Source organism: Lontra canadensis, unplaced genomic scaffold, assembly GCF_010015895.1.
Source record: "Lontra canadensis isolate GAN:19392208 unplaced genomic scaffold, GSC_riverotter_1.0 scaffold29, whole genome shotgun sequence".
Lineage (NCBI taxonomy): Eukaryota > Metazoa > Chordata > Mammalia > Carnivora > Mustelidae > Lontra > Lontra canadensis.
In genome coordinates, this window is record NW_022631023.1 from 16,164,935 (window position 1) to 16,179,668 (window position 14,734).

General features: G+C 35.1%; 1 long non-coding RNA gene across 1 annotated transcript; it reads right to left on the reverse strand.

Moving 5' to 3' along the window:
• Window positions 1-3,227: 3,227 nt before the first annotated feature.
• LOC116872417 lies at window positions 3,228-14,409 on the reverse strand. Its single transcript, XR_004383634.1, has 3 exons — window positions 14,301-14,409; window positions 5,196-5,310; window positions 3,228-3,400 (listed from the first exon to the last, which is right to left on the reverse strand). It is a non-coding gene; the product is annotated as an uncharacterized LOC116872417 (long non-coding RNA).
• Window positions 14,410-14,734: the final 325 nt, after the last annotated feature.

Genomic DNA, 14,734 nt, shown 5'->3' on the forward strand with positions numbered 1-14,734 from the left:
ATTTATCCATTAAGAAAGCATTTGTATTTTTCAAAATTATTTCAATAATTTTATCATGTAGAAAATATTACCAAAGAAAATTTCTGGTGTTAGGGAGGTCTGGGAAAGGTGCATAATTATACACTGCAGATGGCAATGATTCCAAAAGGGTCTTAAGAATGGGAGGTTGGAGCCACCATGTGGAATTCAAATCACCTGCTTGCTCATGTCTCAGCCTTTACACTCATTTCAGCTTCAGAGATAGAAATATCCTGTGCCCATGAATGAAAACGTGTTGGTGGATACAAGACTTTATTAAAAGGAAATTAGTATATTAAATAAGAACATCAAAGAAGAAATTTTAATAAAAGCACAGTAGGATAAGAGACTCAGTGTTATTTACTTTGCAGCCCAAGGTAACATAATGAGCTTGCTAATTTCCTTCAGTTAATAAACTTTAAGAGCTTAGTTTTAGCTGCATTAAAAATGTATTTATTATGTTTTTAATACTTCTTTGAAATCATTTCTAACATGATTCTGTTTTCCCCAAATGTTGATATTTAGAAATGATATTTTTAATTTAATAGATTAAAGGATGTTATTTGATAAGAAATGGCAAAATTCTAGTAGCATAAACAAGAAAAGTACATATCACTCCACATTTAGATAATAGGACCTAAATAAGTCATTCCATAAATGCATATATATTATGCATATAAATTATATAAATATACTTACATATTATAAACTGGCACCTGAGATTATTTGTAAATACTGTCGTTATTCCACACCTGTGTCATTATTCTTCTACCACATGAATTTTTATGTTTGCACATGTTCTATTTTATGAATATGCCATTATTTATTTCACTCCTTTTCTACTATTGAAAATAAGATTTTTGGAATATTTTGCTATCATAAATAATATTGTAATCAACAGTATTAATAAATAAATAGTTAACATTTCTTTCTGAAAATGTCTTTAATATAAATTGGTAGAAATGGAAATACTCGCTAAAAAGTGTGAATGTTTTAAGTCTTCTGAAATGTGCTCTCAACCTATCTCTATTGTAATTAATACATATTATTTCACATTCTTATAAACATACACACACACACACACACTCACACACACACACACACATATGCATGCGTTCATACAACTACGTCCTTGTAATGTAGATATGTAGGCCCAGCACCTTATTTTATACATACTTCTAAATCTGGATCAGAAGTGGGGTCTGGCTCAGGCGTGCCCAGGCAGGCCAGTTGAGTTTCACATAGCTGCCTTGGTTCCCACATTGACCCCTTCTCCAAATACTTCTCTAGGTCTAGTAATCCTCTGGTCATGAACCCCATGGAAGATTATTACAAAGCTCTGCAACTAAAAAAGAAGTGAGGTTAATTAGCTTTCATTTTCATTCTACCCATTGTGTGATGCTTTAAAGAGTTTGCTGCTTTAATTTAAAATCTCTTAGAAAAGCAACTAAGCATTTGCCTTTTTTTATATCTCGCAACATTCTGATCCTTTAAACTCTGTCCAACAGCTTTACATAGCACATGATTCTCGTTAAAATCCTCCACTAATGCTTGATGGCATTACTTTCACCACTGATTATATCAAAATAAATTGGAAGCTCTGTATATTTAAAAATATATTAAAGCTTAAAAATGTTGGCTTATTTGTCTCCCTGCATCTTTTCACTGTCCTGATTTATCATTGAGATAAATATAAACCGTGTGACTTAATTACGTATACTTTAAAAACAATGGATAATGATGGAGGTATTCATTTCATTATTAAAGAGAGTAAAATTTCTAAGATTAACTTAGCCTTTTTTAATAAGGAGATCGAGTTCTACACTAGTCTAGGCCCTTATCAAGACAATTTCAAATGCCCAAATGTGCCTCCTCCCTTTGCCATGGTGTGTATGTGTGCGTGTGTGTGCGCGTGCATGCGCAATTGTTGCCCTCCTCTATTTTAAACGTTCAAATGACCTGTCATTTCTGTCTAAAAATTTATTTACTTAATATAGTAAAGCATTTTGGGAAAAGCAAAGTTTAGGTTTGGTTGAGTCCCCACTCTGTATCTTGTCTGTTGCATAATCCTTGGAAAATTATTTTGACCCTGTATGCCTTAATATTTTATTTGTCAAATAGGGATGATGATTCACCTACTTTCAATAATTGTTGTGGTAATTATATCAAATATCAATATAATTCAGGAAATTTGGCATGGATAAATATTTCTTCAAGTTTTTCATCACAATATCAATAGAGAATAGTTGGTTATCTCCAGAGAATAGGGAGTTAGAAGGTTAGCAGACTGCCTGCTATAAATACATGAAGCCTCACCCTAAATTTTGAATTTCTCATTCTACTCTTCAATGTATCTGTTTATTTTCAGATGACTATCATGCTTTTCATACTCTTACACTCCCACTCCAAATCCTGAACTAAAATTGATACATCAGGAAAAAAAAACACCTAGTTTGTGTTATTTGAAAAAATATAAAAATTCATGTATGCCCACCATTGTTATTATTATTTTATTCAAAAATTTTGAAGATTTGGCTCTCACTTACAAAGCCTAAATTTCATTTGCCTTACCTTTTCACACTTATGTCCAGTTATCCCTGAATGATCCCCACTTTCGCCACTTTTGACCCCCTTTTACGCTGTTGTTCATGCAGTGCTCTGCATAGAAGGTTATCTTCTCATTATTTTGGGAAAATTCCTTTGCTTGCAATATTCCTAATCAATCCTTGAGTATTTTTTTAAAGATTTTTATTTATTTATTTGACAGATGGAGATCACAAGTGGACAGAGAAGCAGGCAGCGAGAGAGGAGGAAGCATGATGTGGGGCTCAATCCCAGAACCCTGGGATCATGACCTGAGCTGAAGGCAGAGGCCTCAACCCACTGAGCTACCCAGGTGCCCCAGTCCTTGAGTATTTTTGATGAACATTTGTGTTAACAATTTCTCTTTAAAACTTCAAATCCACCTGTGGGCTCAAACATAACAGCACAGCTTTTTATAACTCAACGTAGATTACAATTTTAGCTCCTGTATGAAGCTTAAGTTCATACATTTAAGGAAAAAATAGTCTCTTTTCAGGAAACTTGACATTTTCACCTCCTGTGTTTTCTGAATCACAAAGGCAAAAAAAAAGAAAAGAAAAAAAGAAACAAAACAAAAAACCAAACTCAAGAGGGAACAAACATTTACTTGAGTGTGCGTACTCTGTGGGAGTTACAGTGGGAAGCAATTATACTCATTCACATCCAGCCTTTAAACTCTTCGTCAAGTCAAGGAGCCAGATTGCTTGAATTTCATCAAATTAACTTTTTTCTTCTATTGTTTGTTTCTGAAGAAACTATGACTTCTCTGATAGCTCTTCTTGATTACCAGTCAGATGGCCTAAAAGAGGCACAGAAAGGTGCTTAGGTGGTTATGCATGAAGTTTTTTCTCAACACAGTTCGTATTTAAACCATGACCTTTTCTTAATAACTCTGAGGTGTTAATAAAGAGAAATATGGAAGCATAATAGCAGGCAGGCAAACGCATTATATTATATTTGTTCCTTTGGAATCCAGCAATAATGAATGACACTTTAAAGATTTCCATTTAATGACTCAGTTGAACTAAAACCAAACTTAACTATCCCAACCCTATTTTGAAGAGGATGTCATTCTTAAATATTATAGCATATGACTAAATAAATGGTATGTTATGAGGAACACACTGAGAAGAAGCACATATCAAATTATAAAATACATATATTATTTATATATATGTATCTTTATATATATATATATATATATCTGTACGTGTGTATACACACACACACATATAAAGCAGGAAACATGTGTCTTTTGTTTTGCTTTCACAAACATAGTAATTGTATTTGATATGTCTTAGAAAGGCTTCTGGGTAGTGTTCAGCTAAATTTTGCCTGGAAAAACACAGGGAAGGAAAAACAGCATACAAATAATTGCAAGAGTTAATTTAGTATTCTTATAAATTGCAAAACGTTTTTTGCAAAGGGCTACTGTTAAATCCTAAAGAAATATTTTTAATGATTTTACTAAGATGGCTGTTTACATTTCTTAAATAAAAACTAAGAACAAAATCTGTTGTTTCTTCCTATCCTACTTCCTACATTTCTTTACTGGTTTCTTCTGGGAGATCTTCCTTATGAAATCATTTGCTTTCAAATCCTAGGCTCAGGGTCTACTTCTGAGCAACCTTGATCTTGCCCTTGGCTCCATTCAGTTTCTGTTTGTTTGTTTGTTTCTTTTTAAGTATTTTATTTATTTATTTGAGAGAGAGAGAGAGCACCTGCATGAGTGAGGGGGAGGGGCCAAAGGAGAGGGAGAAGCAGACTCTGTGCTGAGCAGAGAGCCCAGTGCCGGGCTCTATCCCAGGACCCTGAGATCATGACTTGAGCCAAAGGCAGACACTTAACTGCCTGAGTCCCTAATATCTGTTATTTTAAAGTATTAACCAATCATATAACAGTAATGTTTATGATAGACCTGATTTATCTGGAGGAACAAAGCTGATGCAGTTAAAAAATAATTATACTCCCAATTCAATTTCTTGATATAAAACCTTTGCAACTACTATTTTCATGACAAGAGTATCTTATATCTCAACATTTATTTGTATACTTAGTTAATTTGCTATGGTTTATGAGGCAAATATATTTCATTAATCTCTTATGTCTTAATTATGCCTGGATAAATAAATCAGATGCAAGCATTTAAAAGGAAGAGTAACTAAAAGGCAAATTTAACACTATAGCTACTTTAAATGATCATTGTAAATTACCTTAAGATACATACATTATTTTAAAAGTTTCAAATATTTTACACACATAAAGAGATTTATGGGAAATTAGTATCTTATTTGAAATTCATGAAACCAAGTCTAGTTTAATACAGCACAGCTATATATTCATGAAACAGCCAAGGGCTTTGAATTCACCGGCAAGTGACTTCATTGACAAATAGTGCTTGCTTACTCTTCCCCTTCAGAACAGGATCTAACAAGGTCTATACTTTGCGACTCTCTCAAATCTCTAAAGTCGGCAGTTACTCTTGAAATAAGACATTTCCTTTGGTGATGACCTCATGTGAAAGGTCAACAAGTGGATAGGAAATTCTTAGAGATGGAAATGGCATTGCCAAGTGAGGGAAGGAAATCACTTACTTCATTATTTTCAAAGGACTTTTTTGTTTGAAGGTCAGATTAGGGCTTTCCATCCTCTGCTTTTTCCCTCATTAAGTCTTTCACAAGAACAGAATTTTTTTCTTATTTGCTTCCCCTGTAATAGGAAGGAGAGATTCTCATGTCTCACGCATTTTCTCCACATAAATTTCATAAAGGATAGGAATAATCATTATTTAATTTTCTTAAATTTATTATGACTTAATTTATACCAAATATGACTTCAAATATGCCTTTAATTTAAAACATCATTCTATTTGATATTATGCATCTAAAATATCCATGTAATTAACTGTTTCTACCTTATTTATCTAGCAATTTTGGCAGTAGTTTAAAAAAAAAACAAGGAATATTTCATTGTAGAATTATTTTGTGAAACTTAAAATGTATTTTTCATTCTTTTCTTAGTTATATTAACATACATTTTTGAGGACAATATTCATATCAAAATTCTTGTAACACTGATATAAAAAAGATATGCAGACATCTTCAATACAAAGAAACAGAAGACACATGTTAAATGAAGCACATAGACTAAGCCAGATGATGAAGGAAAGTAGTCCATTGGGGGAATCAAGGAGTTTTAGGAGGTGATGTTCATGATCCAGAGAAGACACTTCTGAGATAATGTGATCACTTCCTAATCATGAGATGTGCATAAATTCAAGCTATGCTTCAGGAACAAGTAATAATCCAGTTTGTCTGGAGGCTAGATTATGGTAAACTTGTAGTTTTGTTCCAGACAGTAGACTATCCTGAATGTCAACCTACAGTGTGACCTAATTTCAGAAAGTGAAAGAAGTAGACATTGAGGGGAAGGAAGATTACATTTTCTTTTTTTGTTTTAATATTTTATTTATTTATTTGACAGACAGAGATCACAAGTAGGCAGAGAGGCAGGCAGAGAGAAAGGGAGAAGCAGGTTCCCTGCTGAACAGAGAGCCTGATGCAGGGCTTGATCCCAGGACCCTGGGATCATGACCTGAGCTGAAGGCAGAGGCTTAACCCACTGAGCCACCCAGGCACCCTGTAAGATTACATTTTCAAAACCACTTCAGAAAGATCTAACTGCCAAGTGATATGTGTGTTCACTTGGTGAAGGAGAAACTTGAGGCATGGTGAAAGTCAGGCGAGGACTACCAGAGGCCAGAAAACGCCAAACCAGGATGGTAGAACTGGTAACACAGTGGACAGTGTTGGATAGACACCGGCAGTGAAAAATTTCTGGACTCAGTGGACAAGCCACAGAAAAGAGGTATAAATGCCACTAGCTTCCTAGATAGTATGGTGAGATGAGAAGGGCAACAGTACTAACAATCACAACAAATAGACAGGGAGAGTTTCTTATATATTACCTGTCAGGCATTTTTATTTTTCTTTCCTTTTAAGATTTTATTTATTTAATTTGGGAGAGACAGAGAGAGAGAGTGAGCACACATGCACAAGTTGTGGGAGGATCTGAGGCAGAGGGAGAGAAGAATCATCTCAAGGAGACTCCCTGCTGAGCATGGAGACTGAAGCAAAGCTGGGCTTGATCCCACGACCCATGAGATCATGACCTGAGCGGAAACTAAGAGTCAGACACCTAACTGACTGAGCTATCTAGGCGCCCTTCGAAAGGGGCTAGACTTGATATGAGAATTTTAACTAACTGAAATTCACAGGTGACAACACTGGTCAATTATGAAATGTGGTTATTAAATCTCTGCAGTGTATAGGCTGAGTTTGATTGGTGTTTTAGGATTCTCCATAGAAACACAATGAAGAGGATATGTGTGTGTGTGTGTGTGTGTGTGTGTGTGTGTGTATGTATATGTATATGTGTATATATCTTTATTTATTATAAGGAATTGGCTCCTGTAATTATGGAGGCTGACAAGCACAAAATCTGCAGGGTGGGCAGCAGCCAGGCTGGAGAACCAGCAGAGCCTATATTCTTGTTCAAGTCCATAGTCTGCTGTAGAATTTTCTCCTGCTCAGAGGTGGGTGGTCTTTCTTCTATTCAGGCTTTCAACTGATTGTATAATGCCCACCCAATCATGGTAAACAATCTGTTTTATTCAAAGTCCGTTGAATTAAATGTTAATCGCATCCAAATACATCCTCACAGGAACACCCTGAATAAAGTTTAAGTAAAATAAAAGATTGAGGGGATTAAGAAAGGCGGAGTTAACATATAAAATTAGCTATCACAATGGGCTATGTAGATATCTTCATAACAAGACTCCCTAGAGGCTGTCATCTCAGGTGTAAGCTTCTGGAAATGGACTTGATGACAGATCAATCCGTGTATTAGAAATTTATGAATAAGGAACAAAAAAGGAGGAGAAGGTTCAGATTTTTAAAACTAGATATTTCAATACCCAGTGAAAAGGACAAGCATTAAATCTTATAGCAGAATGCCTAGATCAAAAATTAAGGCAAAAATCACATTTAAATTAGAAATAATTTTACATAGGAGGATTTGGTATAATAAAACTATTTTATTTGTACAAACAAAATACTTATTAATATTATTACAGAGAAGTCTGTAAAATATGTGCTTTCTGTTGCTCTTTACATGTAGAATAGATCAGTCTCATTAAAAGAAATAGAGTAGGGTGGCCTGGGTGCCTCAGTGGGTTTAGCCTCTGCCTTCAGCTCAGGTCATGATCTTGGGGTTCTGGGATCGAGCCCCACATCAGGCTTTTTGCTCAGTGGGGAGCCTGCTTCCCCCTCTCTCTCTGCCTGCCTCTCTGCCTACTTGTGATCTCTCTCTCTGTCAAATAAATAATTAAAATCTTAAAAAGATAAAAAATAAAAAATATAAAAGAAATAGAGTCCATGCTATTTCTGTTTTCAGCACAAAGAATGCTTATGTGACATGGATCACCAATCTTTCTATGTAGTGATAATAATAAACTTATTATCAAGAAAATACTATGTGTAATAACATAATATTTTACTGTTATTCTCTCTCTTGTTGTTTGGTAGTCATCTGTGAAGGAAAAAAAAAAGTTCCTGGGTGACAAGACCTGTATAAGGTTCCCTTCAAGTCTTAAGTCGTGTAAGCCTGCTTAAGGTCACTTAATAAATGAGAAAAATGAGCATTTAAAATGTCAAACCTTTCACTCACATGTATCAAAGGCAACAGTGTAACGCTTAAGATTCTGCTGACCTTTAGCTTGTCTATTGTCACCAACTCTCCTACTCTGGTTCAACTTGCTCCTTTATCACCTTGAATGTTGAAGAAGTCACCAGTGCAAAATCCACTCAAACTACTAACCACTTGAAATAAGGTGCTCAAAAAAAGGAAGATGTCTCTTGAGATGTGTAAAGCATTTCCTTTCTGTTCCACTTAAAAAAAATTTCTTAACTATCTATTTAAAATGGGAAACTTTGGTTTCCTTTTTTTTTTTTTTAAGATTTTATTTACTTATTTGACAGAGAGAGAGATCACAAGTAGGCAGAGAGGCCGGTGGTGGGGGGAGAAGCAGGCTCCCTGGTGAGCAGAGAGCCCAATGCAGGGCTGGATTCCAGGACCCTGAGATCATGACTCGAGCCGAAGGCAGGCGTTTAACCACGTGAGCCACGGAGGTGCCCCTCACCTATAATTTCTGTGTACAGAGAATATATTTGGGAAAAAAGCAGGAGAGCAAATATATAACTTGTAGCTCTCTTACTCTCCGGATGTGTTGCAGACACACCTCATATCATTACAGGGCTATCTGAGAGGCAGACATCATTGCTAATTGAACATCACTGGCATGCAAGTTGAGGCCTGAGATTTGCCTTCCCTGACATATAGCAACCTGGCCATTTGTAGTAATATTTGATTAAAACAGAACATTTAATTTTCTGCGGGAAGAAAAGAAATCTCAAGAAGCAGGCATGCCCCAGACTATGATATCTTTTTCTATATGTTTATTCACAGAAACTGATGGAGGCATAATTAGTGGCCCAGAGAATTACATTTTTAAAGTTTATTTAAATATTCATATTGTTTTATTATATCATATGATTAAATATTATGTTAAACAAATATTTAATATGATAGCTTAGTGTGAAAAATATAATCTAAGCTTCAGCTCTGTTATTGAAACATTTTCAAAAGTGTTGTATGTTTGCCCACAGAATTGACTGTGTACATAAGGAGGGATGTTCCTCAGGCCTAAATTGTATACTGTCAGCGATTCAGACATTTCTCAGCAAGTATGGAATGGGAACTTGGTAGGAGAGGCAAATAAACAAACAACCTTGGGAAGCTGTGACCATCTCTGAGCCTCTTTCCTAGATTCCACCATTTGGGTACTATTGCCCGAGCTGGGGAGAATAGCTTATTTTCTTTAGTATTTACCATGTGCTCAATGGTTAATGTGTTTCTGTAATTTAAGATTTTCAACAAGCCTGTATAATACATGTTACAGAAAGTCTTTTATGGCAACAAGGAAACTCAACGTGGAGTGCTTGAACAATGGCCCCAAGGTCAATAATCACATTCTCACAGAATAAAATTACATAGGTGTGTGAACTTGGTGTCAGTGTGCAGTGCAGCTGAGGTAGTACGCATGAGCATCATCACATGTGTGTCCTCTGATTCTCAACATGGCACTGAGAGAGCACAAAACATGATGCTTTCTGGTCCAATCCAAAGGACAACACAGTTAGAATAAAAGCGTTTGTCGTGCTTCATTTCACAGAAGTAGGGAAGACGGCACAGGGCTTCTCAGTGGTTCAGGGTTCCAAAGGTGGATTTTGCAGTGGGAGGTAAAGGAAAACCATGTTTTGTTACTGTTTTCTTTTATTTATACTACACCTTATCCCATACTTGTAGAAGGGGAATGTCTACAACAGGTAGTAACAATGAATATGTGTGTGTGTGTATTATTTTTGTTGAAAGCTCTTAACTGTTATTTGTTCTCCCTTTACCATTTGTCCCTTCACATTGAGAGAGAAGAAGATGCCCTAAATAAAGCAGCTTGCATAGTGCCTAGGACCTATTAAATGCTCAGTTAGTGTTCACTCCTTTTCCGTTGGTGCTTTCTCTTCTGTAAATCAGAACTACTAACTCTGATATTTGCAGGTCATGGGACCATTTCTTTCCAGGATTCTGGCTTTTGAGAAAGCTTTAGGCATATAATTATCATTTGATGCTAACTGAAATGGTTACTTAATTTGGAGTTTAAAATGAAGGGATTTTAGTAGTGAATTTCGTGCTGGGTTACTGTTCTTTCTAGGCATTTTCTGAGGCATTGTGTGGCCTTCTAAATTCCCAAAAGCCAGGTGTCTTCTCTGCAAAGAGCACATTTGTGTTTATTTTATTTGCTGCATGTGTCTTCTGTGAACATGTCAAAAAACAAAACAATTGAGAACACATCTGTGTCTTCTGTTGTACTCTCTTCCCCCTTGGGAAGGCAGGATGCTCAGGTATTATGCAATGTCTGCTACTCATGATCATCTGAAGGCCCAGGACTTCTTGGACCCTATTTTCTTTATTCTTCTTTCCTCTTCTCTTCTCTTCTCTTCTCTTCTCTTCTCTTCTCTTCTCTTCTCTTCTCGTCTCTTCTCTCTTCTCTTTTCTCTTTCCCTTCCCTTCCCTTTCCTTTCCTTTCTTCCTTTCCTTTCCTTCTCTTCCTTTTCTTTTCTTTCATCTCTTTTTCCTTTTCCCCTCCTCTCCTCTCCTTTTTTTTTTTTTTTTTGATCTCCACATTGCAAAAGAAGGACTATCCTACTCAGTCCTCAAGGATTTTTTGATTTTTTTTTCAAACTGGAATCTCGTTAAATCGACTCATTCAAAAGGGCGAAGTAATACTCTACTTGTTTGGGAATTGGTGATGATAAGGGGAATGTATAGAAGTATCTGGAGTGAATAGAAAAACAAACACCATTCCACAGAAAGTCCTGCAATGCAGTTGCCTATTCATTATCCAAGTGTGACAAAACCATAATTATATGCCAAGCACTGTTGCTGGTGCCATAGAACCCACCAAAAATAAGAGCTGAGTGTTCTGTCAACACGCTTTCAGCATGTCTAGTCTAGAGACTATAAATTAATCTCTAAGCTTATTCCAGAAGCTGTTTGTTCAATTTTAAATACCCAACACAAGGTAGGTACAAAATGGACATTTTTGAGTGAATGAATCAAAAAAGTAGAGAAGTGAAGTGCTTATCTGGCTCAACAGATGAAGCATGTAATTCTTGATCTTGTGGTCATGAGTCTGAGCCTCACACTGGAAGTAGAGATTACTTTTAAAAAAGAGAGAGAGAGAGCACACCAGTATGAGCAGGAACACTTTCCTCTCATGTGAAATGTTCTGATTGCAATGACTATGGGTGCTGTCACAAATGGCTAAGGACACAAACATAAAAATATCTTGCCTTCCACCTGGTTGTACATCACATATAGTGATTTGCTTCTATTTCTGAATACTTTTTACAAGACATCTCAAAAAAATTACATTTGGAGAAGAAGGGAAAGAAAACTACCACTAGATTTATAGATTTAACAACATTTTAATCTTCAGTTTTCTTTAAAAAGCCTATTTGTTTTGTAGACTCTCTTTAATGAAAGAAGCACCTCACTTTCTTGAACTAAGCTAGACGCTAAAAATAAACACATACTGCTAAATCTATGCCTAGGGTTTTAATGATTCAACCAATATGATAAATTTGTAATAATGAAATCAGATAAAGGACATATTGATCATACACTTCCTAAAAGTTAAACTACATCAGATGGAAATTAGGTAGTCTGTGGTTTCATGATGATTCTCAAACTGGTGACCACAAATTTCAGATTTCTCAGAACAGACAAAACTATCTCTTCCATTAGATTTGAGAAATATGGTTCCATTATATCTTACCAGTGTATTCATGTTATGGGGATTAAAGAATAATAGACACCAAGAAGATTCTGTTTTTCATGTTATTTGCAGAAGAGCTAGAGCTGAATTTGCACCCCTCTCTGCCACCTGCATGTCATGTGACTTATTTTGAATGTCTCATTCTTCTCCCAGTTGATATCTTCATCAATGAAGTCAATAATAATGGTAATACCCTACTAGTGGGAGTGAAGAGAGGTTTTGATTTCATGATGTATATAAAGTAATAAGTATCTAGCATGTAATTCATTCTCCGTACAGATTAGTTCTTTCCCTTCATTCTCTGAATTGTTCCTACACATCACTGTCTTTTCCAAGCATAGGGACTGTGGAAAGACATCAAGTAGAATGAAGGTAGGACAGGATAATTCTGGACAGGTGTACACCCCTGGTGATTATAATGTGACCCTTCTTGGTATCACTGCTATACGAACCATCTCCAGTTATTAGAGAAAATCCTGATGAGAAGTAATGGGAGATGTTCTTCATTTCTATATCTTAAGGACAGTAGTTTCCAAACATAGTTCTATAAATTAAAACTTCCCAAAGCTCCAACACAGGAGATTCTGATTCAGTGTGTCTGGACTGGTCTTTAGGAATCTGTATTTTATAAAATTTTCCCAAGTGATTCTAATATGAGCAGCATTTAGTTACAACTGCTCTTTGATGTGTGTTTGATCTAGAGTCTATATGAGTCTTTGCAGAGAAGATTAATAGCTCTTGTTTTGGAAGGTTAGCAATAATTACAAAAACTGATTCTTTATTTTGAAGAAGATCCCAAATCCATTTTGCTATCTTGAAGTAAATTGGATTTATGATGTGTTTGGTGATAAGTGTCCATTTTCTGCTCTTTCTTTCCAATGCTACCTTTGTAAGGCAATGATGATAAAAACAAATAAATAAAAACTCAACACATTTATTGGAGGTACCTGTATAATAAATCCTGATTCATTAGCAGTTACAGATTTTGACCTTCATGTTGAAAAAATAGTCTTTACATAACATAGATATCATCTGCTAAGAGAATTAAAGTGATTATTTCCCTGGAAACTTTCCTGAAGATATTATAGTTTATTACATTTTTCTGGCAGGACATTCAGTTCTACTTGATTGTTTAAATTGAATTTTATTTATGATCATTAACTGTCCAGTTAAGACCATTCTGATTGAAATTACTCTTATGTGATAATATCCATCTGCCTCTTCTATTTTGCATTAGGAAATAAGGGAATTGAAATACATTTTGCACTTTAAATTTAGCCCATCTATTTAATTACAGTCAAGTTCATGCCTGATATTAAGTCCTTCATGTTTTTTCAAATTCTTAACAGTTGTAGTATTGGTATTGTCTCTATAGCATCTGAGTCCATAAAATACACATGACAGAATGTGTGAATGTCCTATCAGGAAAAAATAAAATTGTTATAAATATATACACACATGGGTTGTATCTTGCCAAGAAAAAGTTCTGATTGCATGAAGAAGACTTTTAAACAAACGTCTGGCCCTCCTTTTGTATATGTATGTGTGTATTTGTGTAGAAATATTTACTAACATTGCTACTAATCTATTATTGGACTTCAGATGAAAGTCCAAAAAACTTTCAGAAGCAAAATATGTATCATTATTTAATTAAACTGTTCTACAAGGCTGATTTAGTGAGGCTCAACCTATAAAATGTTGTATCCCCAAGCAAACAACTAAGTTGTATAAGTCTAATACTATGATAATATTAATTTTTGACCATTTTTATTGGGAAACCTTTTTCCTGTGAATTTTGTGAATTTTATGAACTTCGTTGGGACATTTTGCCCAAAGTTTCTGTTTTGCTGAGTCCAAACCATATGTGCCAAACATGTTTTCTTTCAATATTTTCACATGTGTATCAAAGAAATTTAATCCGTATGCTTTTTATTTATTTACATTTTACACTTAAACTCATCAAAATGTTGTTATGCAAGAGCTTTTTGAATTCCAAGAGACATTACAGGGCTCCCAAAGTCCCAAGGAAACACTTTGTTGAATTTAAAATATTCTGTCTTCTGCTCATTTTTTCCCTAAGAAACCAAAATAATAAGTAGATTGTGGCCTCCCTTTTCATTTTAATTGGAATATCTAATAATTCAAATTTAACATAAATTTTAAATAAATAGTGAACACAGAGCACTAATATATATTGAATTCTTTCCTTCTAAGGAATTCAAAACAATGTGAGTTGTGACTCAACCAATTTTTGATCCTATTATTCTGGCTCCAATATTCCCATGATTGTAATTCTGTAAATGTATACATAAAACCTCTTGAACAGGATGATTATGCAGCCACATTCATCACAGGGTCCTGTGTAACACAAATAGAGAGGACCAGAAAGAAAGGAGAGAACGTCATCTATTTCGAAAGATTTGAAAAACATTGTGGTGGTGAATAATGAGGGCTCATAGATGAAAGAAGTTGAGCAGAGATAGCTAAAACCTCAAGTCATACAGGAGAAAACTTCAAAGAAGACGGGAGTCACTCTTCATTGACATAGCATCTCAAAGTCTCAAGAATATAAAAAAAAATGTAAAATCATGAAGATTAATTGAAAGACTGTTTAGAACAAATTTCACCATTCCCAGGCCACTCTTTTCCATGGTTTCTGTTGACCCAAGAACATCATTT